The sequence below is a fragment of the Dermochelys coriacea genome, chromosome 1 (assembly GCF_009764565.3).
Source record: "Dermochelys coriacea isolate rDerCor1 chromosome 1, rDerCor1.pri.v4, whole genome shotgun sequence".
In the NCBI taxonomy this organism is placed as follows: domain Eukaryota; kingdom Metazoa; phylum Chordata; order Testudines; family Dermochelyidae; genus Dermochelys; species Dermochelys coriacea.
In genome coordinates this window covers 67793605-67806169 of record NC_050068.2, presented here as the reverse complement: position 1 = coordinate 67806169, position 12565 = coordinate 67793605, and the positions used below count along the sequence as shown (strand labels likewise).

At 42.1% G+C, this 12565-nt stretch overlaps 1 protein-coding gene across 3 annotated transcripts in view; it reads left to right on the top strand.

Annotated features, from left to right (window-relative positions):
• The window catches only part of DIAPH3 (diaphanous related formin 3), a 504954-nt gene that overhangs the window by 327761 nt on the left and 164628 nt on the right, over nucleotides 1-12565 (top strand). The gene's annotated exons all lie outside the window — the stretch shown is intronic.

Below are 12565 nucleotides of genomic sequence, written 5' to 3'. Positions count from 1 at the left end.
AAACAACATTGCCTAATGGCAATGATTCTGAATTTTGTACATAAAAACATAGAAAACTTTTACTTAGTGAAAAGGTGAATGTATTACAATAAGAGTGTTAACTAATTTTATAAGGAGAGTAGTAAGCCATGTTTTATTTCACCTTGAATATAGAACATAGAAATAGGAGAGGACCATTCCAGTTAGATGTGTTTTTGTTCCCTTCAAGTTGTATATTACCACTGGGATTCTGTCCACTTTTGTATAGGTGGCCTGCAAAGCTTTTCAAGTTTGTTGATAGTCTCAGCTTATGAAACTCATCCATGAAAACAGCTTCTGCCTCATTTATTTTTGACAAAACTCTTTTTTTCATGTTTTTTATTTAAAAGTAATGGCTCTGATTCTTTCTCTTCCCCTTGGGGGAAAAGTTGGCTCTAGTAGCGGATCCATTTTTTCCTACCTGCTGATGTCCATGTTCTGTTATATCATCTTATCTCTGTAGCTGCTCTCTTTGCCTCCCTCCCAAGTGCCATAAGGGAAACAGCTGGCAAAAAAAGCAGGAGGAGGAAGGAAAAGAAAGAGACAATTACTTTCAATCACAAAAGCAACCCCTTGCAATCAAAGTGCAAAAATTCAGGAGAAACACCTTTTGCACTCCTAATTTCCTCTTCTGAGTTGGAGGTAGGTAATCCTAGTGAAGCCTTACATCTTCCGGTCCTCTCCCCCACGCTAAGTAGTATCAAGGGAACTGTGCAGAAAGTCATTTTTCTTCAAGTCTTTGCGCATGTCGATTCTTTCTATGTGTGCACGTGCCCATGTGCAGATGTCGGAGATTTTTGCCTTAGTGGCATCTATAGGGTTGGCTGTAGCACCCTCTTGAGTGCCACACTCATGTGTTGGTATATTAGGTGCTGCCGACCCTGTGCTTTCTCAGTTCCTTCTTACCGCCCATGATGGTTGATCGGAGTGTCTTGTCTTGCAAGAGTGTTAGCGGTTCTTACAGTCAATTGTTCTGTTTCCTTTGTTGTTAGTTGATAGGTACTTAGTTAGATCTTTAAGTTAAGTGTTAGAGTACTTGTTTAGGAGTTAGAATCCTGGCTAGGACTTCGCTTCAGAGTGGGGCATGCCCTGTTCCCCAGTCTTTAAGCCATGTTCATTGTGCAGCTGACACTGCAGGAAAAGGGGGCTTTGGACAACATGCCCGCCTCGGAGCTGCTCAGGTGTACCGCTGCAGTTGGACCCTCTAATCCAGCCAATTCCTAAGTCTCAGCCCTTAGTAGGGTCATCTGTGCCTCAAGAGGGCGTGGTGGCCAAAGAGCAAGTAGGCCGATTGGCACCGCAGATGCCAAGCCAGGCGACGGACCCAGCCAAGGCCCCGGCATGTACGGGCAAGCTGGTTATGGGACTGCCCCCTAAAGCAGCAGAATATCCCGCATTCCCGGACTGCAGGGGCTGGTCCCCATCACCACAGCCTCGGACCCTGGCACCGCAGCCTCAGACCCCGATTAGAAGACACAGGTCCCTGACGCCAATGTCTCCGCTTGCAAAGCATGGGACACCTGAGTTGTGACATTGATCCTCGTACCAATAGCACTGTCGGGCCTCCCACCAGAGTTCACTACGGCACAGATCACCATTGCTTAGGCAGTCGCCCTCCCTTAGCTCCCCCTCTCCTTTCCCGGTGCAGGATTGTTCCTGGTCGCAGCACTGGTCGCCGATGGGGTCAGTTTACAGACTCGGGCATCTATGGCACCGTCTTGGTCACCAGAAAGACAGTGGTCTGAGCCTGAAGGAGAGTTCAGCCCCTTGCCTATAAAAGGCGAATTGCCATCAGCCCGCAAGACTGGTGTGGCTCCTGTGGCGGCAGCGTGGAGACAGGCGCAATAACTCGCTCAGTGACAGTTCTGGAACCTGTGGGGTATACCTGTTATGCCAGTCCCATACTCGCACCGTTCCTCCCAGGCTGCATTTGACAAGCTGCAGCTGGCACCCGAGTCAGAGCACGGTGCTGAATCCAATGCAGGGGCAACACAGTGGACCCCCACGCCCAAGGATCCATCCCCAAATGAGCAAGGGGAAGCAGTTCCTTCCCTGCCATGCAGTCATGTTCGTCGTCATCAGATGAAGTGGTGGTGGGCCCCGCGTAAACGACCTGCGCCCCCCTCCTTCCCCCGACAACTTCATGGAGCACCAGGCCCTGCTCAAAAGGGTAGCTGCCAACCTGAACTTGGAGGTCGAGAAGCTAGCGGAAGAGTCTGACGACCTCTTTAATGTTATATCCTCCTTCACCCACAGCCGACCCTACAGATACTGCTAAGGCAAAAATCTCTGACTGTGTACACACACCTAGAATGGAATGGACATAAGCAACACATCTCGAAGAACAACAGTTACGAAAAGGTAGGTAACCATTTTTTCATCACTCCATTTTGCAAGAGTTCATTCAGAGGTTCAAGGGCAAGAAAGACAGCATGCAAGGCTCCTCTGTTCAGCCATTCACTTTAAACTGATAGAGGATGGGAAGCATTTGTTTCTGTCTAAAAAACTCACATTAGTTGGAAGTTTCATTTAAAGTGATAAACACTGAAAGAGTTAACTGTTGTTGACAATTATAACATCATTTATGCTTTGGAGTTAACCATGGAGATAAGTGGCATAGTTCACACCTTCACAGAGCCACTGTTTCGGTGTCTGAAGACTCAAGGGATAAAGCTGCTTCCATTTCCATTCAGAAGAGTTTCCCCGACAGTGACAAGAGTGAGAATAATTTTAAGTGAAAAGTTAATGTACAGAAATGTTTTGTTGGAGGTGCTGGCTTTATGCAACAAATGCGTTTGGTGTTAGATACTTGTGGTGGATAGGGAATATATGACATATACAATGTGGCAAGAGGAAAACAAGCAATCAGAATGTGAGAATTATTGAGCAAACAGGGAAATGCAGGAGGATTTTTATTTGTAAAACCTTTTCCTAGCAAATTTTAAATGGCATAGAATACTAAACAGGATTTTATATAGCTCCCATTATTATGGTGCTGAGCTCCTGAGAATAGACAAGCATGTGATGAAGTAGAATTTTGGTGGATTAATATTGATTATTATAAAGGATTTATTTTAATATATTTTGATACATTTGTGTTAGATTATGAATATTTGATAAGTCAATATATTAAAAAGCATTATCCTTGAGACCACTAATCATTTAGTCACCAATGTGATTTTTACTACTCTGAGAGGCAATTAAAATAGCATATTGTAATAAGAGTAGCATATTCTTTGATTCCCTTAAGTCATGTATATTTTGGGCTGTTTTAATTTTGTTTGACTTTAGAATAAGTTTGTTGGTACAGAACATGTCATGATCATTTTTCCCAATTATTTTCCCATATTAGAATATCCAAATGTGACATTTTAACTGTTATTTTGATCAGTAAATACTATTAACTGAAGTAGTTAGCCTCACCTATTAACTCTCACTGTAGACAGTAGGCAGTAATTTAGGAACAGTAGACTTGCGTATGGTTTCTGGTAATGCCTGTGAGCACACTAATTAAAGAAGCTCACTTTCAGGAAAACAGGACCTAAAATAAATTACTAAATCAAAGGAGGCTTGATGTAAAGGTTAGATAATTCTACACAGCATGATGAACCTATCTTTGGACCTATCTTTACTTTTCTTTCTATAACAGAGGAAGTTGAATGATGCTGATGTCTTGAAAGGTATGCTGCTCATAAAAAGCAGCCAGCAGGAAATCTGAAACAGGAAGGATGGTGCTCTTTGGAAACAATTTTTCATCCTGAGTACAATAATGCTCCATGGACAAGCCAGCTATTACATCCTGTCACTAAATATCACAACCTAGAAGCCTCTAATGAACTGATTAGCATTCTTGTTTCTCTTGCAAGATATGTGCACAGTTGGTGCACTTTATTATTGACAAAGTCTATAATTATAAATATTCCACTTATATATTGGATTATGCTAGTTTGCTGCTCATTTTGTGTATATTAGTTTAATAGCAATTACAATCATTTATTAAAATGATTTGTTTGTTTAATTAGGAATGTCAAAAGTCAGACTTAGAATATTAAATTCATTCATGTATATGCTAGGAAAAAGGCCTACTGAACAAACTGTTCTTATAATAGAGCTTATATGGATTTGTAAAGAAGATTTTAAATAAATACTTGATATTTTACCAGGGTTTAAATAATTAAGTCCTTCTAATTCTATATTTGTGGAAGGTTAGTAGGTTATGACTTTGTTATGGATGTATATTTCAGATATTTAATTCATTAACAATAATCTTTAAAATATTAAATTATTGTGTTGAACTTTTTAATAAACTGTATACTGGGTTAGTTTTATAAAAATGCACAATTAACTATTTAAATGAGCAAATATTTTTAGATCACAGTTTAGTGAACAGCAATTTGTGGTTTTTAAATGGGTACTTACAGGTAAATTTGTGGATAAAGTATGCAGGTAAATTTGCAAGTTAGAACACAAGTAGATGTATGATTTCTTGATATGGGACTGTTACACAGTTTGGTATTCAGACAAATTGTGTAGCATTCTTGTTGCATTCTTCAGGAAAGTGCATATCTGAGGTAGTAAAGTTATGTTGCTTGTTGTATATGTACATGCATTTGTTGTGGCATTGTCATACATACATGGATAGATGCTAGAGATGGATGACTAATGGAAAAAAGCTTGAAAATATTGCAGAATTCATCAGACAAATTCTTTGACAAATTATGTGATAAATCCTGGTAGGTACACATTTAGCAAGCATAGGGTTTGTATTCATTTTGTGCAATATTATAAACAAATATGAAAGATTCTGTGTCGTGCAATATTGGAAATTGCAACTGCATACCCCACAGCTTAATATGGTTCTTTATCGCCTGAACCATAAATGGCAAGACCTTTTCATTGACCTTAATAGAAAAACCTCGTTACTTAACTCTCATTTTTACTGTAGGGACAAACTCTCAAACCTGTAGAATTTTGCAAAATGGAATATTGTGTGCCCATACTATGCGATCATTTAATTTTACCATGGTTGCACACAACCAGGTCCATAAGTAGATTGTGTACCATTAGTATATACAGGTAGGATTATGACTGACTGGAGTAAAATCAGTTTATGCAGAAGCTGATGAAGATGTATTCAATATAGTACAACACATCTTGTTGCACCAGCTTGTGTAAGACAAGTTAGGCTAAAAGAAAAGGAGTACTTGTGGCACCTTAGAGACTAACAAATTTATTAGAGCATAAGCTTTCGTGAGCTACAGCTCACTTCATCGGATGTATCCGATGAAGTGAGCTGTAGCTCACGAAAGCTTATGCTCTAATAAATTTGTTAGTCTCTAAGGTGCCACAAGTACTCCTTTTCTTTTTGCGAATACAGACTAACACGGCTGCTACTCTGAAACAAGTTAGGCTGTAACTGTTGGTACAGTCATCTTGGGAAATATCTCAAACACCGTCTGGTTTGCTCCAGTCTGCAACTTATCTCCATGAGCCCCTTTTTTTAATGCATTCCTTGGCCAACTTTGCAGTTTTGCTTGCTCATGTTGCAGTTTCTCCATCAGCACCTTGCTCACTTTTGAAATGTCCAGTTTAAAGTTAGTATAATGTATACAAGGTCCCTCCATGTTCTTTGATTCCTTTTAAACTTGTTTTAACAGTCCATTATACAATGCTAAGTTGCTTTAAGACGTGTTAGTCTCGAGCAGGCTGGAACAGCTGTATAAATCTTCTTGTTTTAACTACAATGGTGGGACATTTGTACTGAGCTGAGTCTGTGCATTATTAATACAACAATTACATTTCTAATTATTCCACTCTGTGATCAAATGTCCTTATAAACACATTACTTGGTTTCAGTTCCTTTATTTACTACCTTTTTTTAGCCCTGGTGTATTTCAATAACTTGATAGCATAAACATGGTTTACTTTACTTGTCACTAAATTAGAATCATAGAATATTAGGCTTGGAAGAGACCTCAGGAGGTCATCTAGTCCAGTCCCCTGCTTAAAGCAGGACCAACACCAAGTAAACAATCCCAGTCAAGGCTTTGTCAAGCCAGACCTTAAAAATCTCTAAGGATGGAGATTCCACCACCTCCTTAGGTAACCCATTCCAGTGCTTCACCACCCTACTCGTGAAATAGTGTTTCCGAATATCCAACCTAGACCTCCCCAACAGCAACTTGAGACCATTGCTTCTTGTTCTGTCATCTGCCACCACTGAAAACAGCCTAGCTCCATCCTCTTTGGAACCCTCCTTCAGATAATTGAAGGCTGCTATCAAATCCCCCCTCACTCTTCTCTTCTGCAGACTAAATAACCCCAGTTCCCTGAGCCTCTCCTTGTAAGTCATGTGCCCCACCCCCCTAATCATTTTCGTTGCCTTCCGCTGGACTCTCCAATTTGTCCACATCCCTTCTGTAGTGGGGGGACCAAAACTGGATGCAGTACTCCAGGTGTAGCCTCACCAGTGCTGAATAGAAGGAAATAATCATTTCCCTCAGTCTGCTGGCAATGCTCCTTCTAATACAGCCAAATATGCCATTGGCCTTCTTGGCAACAAGGGCACACTGCTGACTCGTATCCAGCTTCTCATCCCCTGTAATCCCCAGGTCCTTTTCTGCAGAACTGCTGCTTAGCCAATCTGTCCCCAGCCTATAGCGGTGCATGGGATTCTTCCTTCCTAAGTGTAGAACTCTGTACTTGTCCTTGTTGAACCTCATCAGATTTCTTTTGGCCCAATCCTCCAATTTGTATAGGTCACTCTGGACCCTACCTTCTAGTGTATCCACCTCTCCCCGCATTTTAGTGTCATCTGAGAACTTGCTGAGGGTACAATTAATCCCATCATCCAGATCATTAATTAAAGATGTTGAACAAAACCGGCCCCAGGACCGACCCTTGGGGCACTCTGATACCAGCTGCCAACTAGACATCAAGCCGTTGATCACATTCATAAATCAATATGAATGCAATCTCTTTTTATTTTTTTTAACAGGATTGTCCATGAGGTTAAACCTGTCATTAAAGATTACAGTATTTTGCGCAAAGCTGTATTGCTTGTAGTTGACTTCCTTTTTATACATACAACTTCTTTTAATCATAATATTAGATTTCATCAAGCTCCCTGTTTTTCATGACTGTATCTGGCACATCATATAATAACTTCATGTTTGATATCAATTTTTTTAATTAATTCATTCACAGACGAGGGAAGGGGGGAAGAACGGGAACTTTATTCGGCTGTACCAAATTACACTCATGTGAAAAGCTCCAGAGACTCCGTTTCCTCAGACACTCTGAAGAAATCTTACCATTAGATCTTGAGTTTTCTCTCTCAGCCCTCTGTCCTATCTTTTTTAAACAGCCTTGATGACTGGACAATTATTAAATAGTAATAACTCATAACTTTGGGGCCTTTCTTCTTACATCTCTCCTCCCCTCTCCCCTTTTGATAGGGAGATAGACTTTGGACCATATCCATTTCAAAAGAGGAACTACTGACTAATGCTGCAGAACAATTTCATTGTATACAAAAAAAAGACTACACCATTACTCTATTCTATTAAATTAAATTAAAGCCGCCTTTAGCTTTTCCTAGGCAAGTGAGTAATTCTTAAATAAAAAACATTGCTTAAACATATTTTCTATGTAAAATAACCTTAATTAAAGCTTGTAGTATTGCTAACACCAGAAGAACATTATACTCATGAACGTTTTGTAAGCATCCACTTTATAGGCATGTTTCCAGTATCAACCATCAGTATCGTTGGTTGGTAAACTTTTAAGCCAACCGAAGTTCTTCCAGTCCTTGCTCATGTTGATTCCATTCTAGGTGCATGCGTGCCCACATGCACAGTCGTCGGAGATTTTTGCCTTAGCGGTATCCACCGGGTTGGCTATGGCGTTCCCTTGAGTGCCGCACTCATGCACTGGTATATTAGGTGCCGCCAACCCTATGCCCTCTCAGTTCCTTCCTACCTCCCATGACGGTTGGTCAAAGTGCCTCATCTTGTACTGCAAGAGCATTAGTGTTTCTTTACAGCCCATTGTCTATCTTCTTTGTATATAGTTTGTAGGTACTTAGTTCATCAAGTTAAGTGTTAGGTTAGTTTGGAAGTTAGAGTCCCGTCTGGGACTTCACCCCGGAGTGGGGCATGCCAGTTCTTCAGGCTTCAAACCATGCTCGTCATGAAACAGGCCGATGCCTATTAGTGACCTCCCACGATATCTGTTTAAAGTGCTTAGGGGAGTCCCATGAAAAGGACAAGTGCAGAATCTGTAAAAACTTTTGCCCTAGAACCCAAAAGGAATGGGATATCTGCTGGAGGGCCCTACTCATGGAGGCTGTGCTTTGTCCTGCGTCGGAGCCATCCCACTCTGACCCATGCTGAGCACCTCGGCATCGGTACAGAGTGCACTGCCAGCACCGGGGTCTGCCCGGCACTGTTCCCCATCGCTGGTGCCTAAGAAGCGGCAAAAGAAGAAGAGCCCCCTGGCACCACAGGGCAAAGGGGCTTCAATCAAAGGACCTATGGCAGGCCATGTGCCCACTCCAGGGCTTCATGGGAATACCACTGCAGTCTGAGCCCCCAGCCTGGCCAAGGATCCGACTCCAACTTCCAGGAATGGCAAGGGACCCTGGCTTCTCCTACAGCCCTCATTTCCCAAATGGCCCCAGCAGCTAAGGAAGGCAGAAAAGAAGTACTACATCCCTGGAAAAGGGTTCAAATATTTGTACATACACCCTCCAGCATTGTCAACGTCCTTGCTTTCTAACAATGTTTAAAGTGTGTAATCCATGGGAAGTGCATGTTGTTTGAAAGTGTCAAAAATCTTTATTTTTACGAAAGGCTGGATTTAGATTATATAGTGGGATTTTTTATCCTATTTGTGGCATCTGTTAACTGGATCTGTTGCTTTATCTGTTCCTCAGATTCCAGGAGGACCTCAGATTCTTTAAATTCTACTTGGCTTTCAAGAATTTCGGGGGGGGGGGAAGCGGTTTTCTCAGGATCTATCTGGTTTCCTGAGAGAACCAGCTGGTCATAGAATCATAGAATATCAGGGTTGGAAGGGACCCCAGAAGGTCATCTAGTCCAACCCCCTGCTCAAAGCAGGACCAAGTCCCAGTTAAATCATCCCAGCCAGGGCTTTGTCAAGCCTGACCTTAAAAACCTCTAAGGAAGGAGATTCTACCACCTCCCTAGGTAACGCATTCCAGTGTTTCACCACCCTCTTAGTGAAAAAGTTTTTCCTAATATCCAATCTAAACCTCCCCCATTGCAACTTGAGACCATTACTCCTCGTTCTGTCATCTGCTACCATTGAGAACAGTCTAGAGCCATCCTCTTTGAAACCCCCTTTCAGGTAGTTGAAAGCAGCTATCAAATCCCCCCTCATTCTTCTCTTCTGCAGACTAAACAATCCCAGCTCCCTCAGCCTCTCCTCATAAGTCATGTGCTCTAGACCCCTAATCATTTTTGTTGCCCTTCGTTGTACTCTTTCCAATTTATCCACATCCTTCCTGTAGTGTGGGGCCCAAAACTGGACACAGTACTCCAGATGAGGCCTCACCAGTGTCGAATAGAGGGGAACGATCACGTCCCTCGATCTGCTCGCTATGCCCCTACTTATACAACCCAAAATGCCATTGGCCTTCTTGGCAACAAGGGCACACTGCTGACTCATATCCAGCTTCTCGTCCACTGTCACCCCTAGGTCCTTTTCCGCAGAACTGCTGCCGAGCCATTCGGTCCCTAGTCTGTAGCGGTGCATTGGATTCTTCCATCCTAAGTGCAGGACCCTGCATTTATCCTTATTGAACCTCATTAGATTTCTTTTGGCCCAATCCTCCAATTTGTCTAGGTCCTTCTGTATCCTATCCCTCCCCTCCAGCGTATCTACCACTCCTCCCAGTTTAGTATCATCCGCAAACTTGCTGAGAGTGCAATCCACACCATCCTCCAGATCATTTATGAAGATATTGAACAAAACGGGCCCCAGGACCGACCCCTGGGGCACTCCACTTGACACCGGCTGCCAACTAGACATGGAGCAATTGATCACTACCCGTTGAGCCCGACAATCTAGCCAGCTTTCTACCCACCTTATAGTGCATTCATCCAGCCCATACTTCCTTAACTTGCTGACAAGAATGCTGTGGGAGACCGTGTCAAAAGCTTTGCTAAAGTCAAGAAACAATACATCCACTGCTTTCCCTTCATCCACAGAACCAGTAATCTCATCATAAAAGGCGATTAGATTAGTCAGGCATGACCTTCCCTTGGTGAATCCATGCTGACTGTTCCTGATCACTTTCCTCTCCTCTAAGTGCTTCAGGATTGATTCTTTGAGGACCTGCTCCATGATTTTTCCAGGGACTGAGGTGAGGCTGACCGGCCTGTAGTTCCCAGGATCCTCCTTCTTCCCTTTTTTAAAGATGGGCACTACATTAGCCTTTTTCCAGTCATCCGGGACTTCCCCCGTTCGCCACGAGTTTTCAAAGATAATGGCCAAGGGCTCTGCAATCACAGCCTCAACCAACTCATTCTGGATCACCTTGTAACAGTGATTTTCCCAGATTGGCTCCAAGGCAATCATCACTGGAGAAGTCTGAATCAGTTTGGCAGGGCTACTTTCTTGTAGTATTTCCTCTGACATTGCTCCAATTATAGGAATCCTAAGCTCAAAGCAATAGAATCTTTCAACAACCAAATAACAAACTTCACTTTGAGAAGGAAACCTGACTGCACTCTGCATGGGATTAGTCACTAGGAGGTGACAGGGTTCTTTCCACAAGATCTAAATCCAGTGGCTACAAATTCTCTGCAGGAGTTGAAAAAGGCTTGTTTACCTTGAAAATTCTGCCCTTTCCTAATGATAGGGCACATAGTCCCCCACCACGGCTCCCAGCAGAGATTTAGGGCATCCATTTCAGAGACTACCTGACAAACTTATGGAATACTCTTTTCTGAGCACATTTGTCTAGGGTCACTAGAAAGGGGGTATGAACCATGCCTATTTTGTGACCACAAAACACCATGAATCAAATCCACATAACCTCCTTATGCTCCTATGTGCACAGCTAGTTCCTAATTTTTCACTACCTGTGCATAATCATAGAAATGTAGGGTTGGAAGGGACCTTGAACAGTCAACAAATCTAGCCACCTGTGCTGAGGCAGGATTAAGTAAACCGAGACTATCCTGGACAGGTGTTTGTCCAACCACTTGTCAAATATCTCCAATGATGGGGATTCCACAGCCTCCCATAGTAGCCTATTTCAGTGCTTAACTACCCTTATGGTTAGAAAGGTTTTCTTAATATCTAACCTAAATCTCCCTTGCTGTAGATTAAGTCAATTTACTTCTTGTCCTACCTTCAGTGGACATGGAAAATGATTGATCATTGTCTGCTTTATAACAGCCCTTATAACATTTGAAGACTGTTATAAGGCCCCCCCCCTCAGTCTTTCTCAAGACTAATCATACCCAGTTTTTTTAACCTTTCCTCATAGATCAGGTTTTCTAAACCTTTTATCATTTTTGTTGCTCTTCTGTCAACTCTCTGCAATTTATCCACGTCTTTCCTAAAGTGTGATGCCCAGAATTGGGCACAGTATTCCAGCTGAGGCCTCACCAGTACCAAGAAGAGCAGGACTAATTTCCTCCTGTGTTTTACATAGGACACTCCTGTTAATACACCCCAGAATATCATCCTTTTTCACAGCCGCATCACATTGTTGACTCATTCAATGTATGATCCTCCATTATCCCCAGATCCTTACCAGCAGTACTACCACCTCCCCTGTTCCGCATTTTGTAATGGTGCATTTGATTTTCTTTTTCCTGCATTAGTGTGGTACTTTGCATTTGTCTTTATTGAATTTCATCTTGTTGAACTCAAACTCATTCTCCAATTTGTCAAGGTCATTTTGAATCTAATCTTGTCCTTCAAAGTGCTTGCAACGTCTCCAAGCTTGGTGTCATCTGCAAATTTTATAAGCATACTCTGCACTCCATTGGCCAAGTCATTATTGAAGAAAATATTGAATAGTATTTGACCCTAGACTGCTGCCTGTTGGACCCCATTAGATTTGTCATCCCAGTTTGACAATGAACCATTGAAAACTACACTTTGAATACAATCTTTTAATCAGTTGTGCACCCACCTTATAGTAATTTCATCTCGACCACATTTCCCTAGTTTGCTTATGAGAATGTCACGTGGGACTGAGTCAAAAGCCTTACTAAAATCAAGGTATGTCATGTCTACTCCTTCCTTCTATCCACTAGGGCAGTAATCCTGTCTATAACAGAAATTGGGTTTGTCATGATTTTTTCTTGACAAAACCTTGCTGGCTATTCCTTGTAATCCAATGCACCTTATAATGCAATAACTTCCCATTGACAGCCTGAATATTTAATGCATATATACCCTGATTCTTCAGAGGCCCTTTCTGTTATTGCACTGTGCAGAATACTTTTTTCTTGAGGACGATCACTGTTTGTTTATGGACCTCGACTAACCTTTTAAACCAATCCAT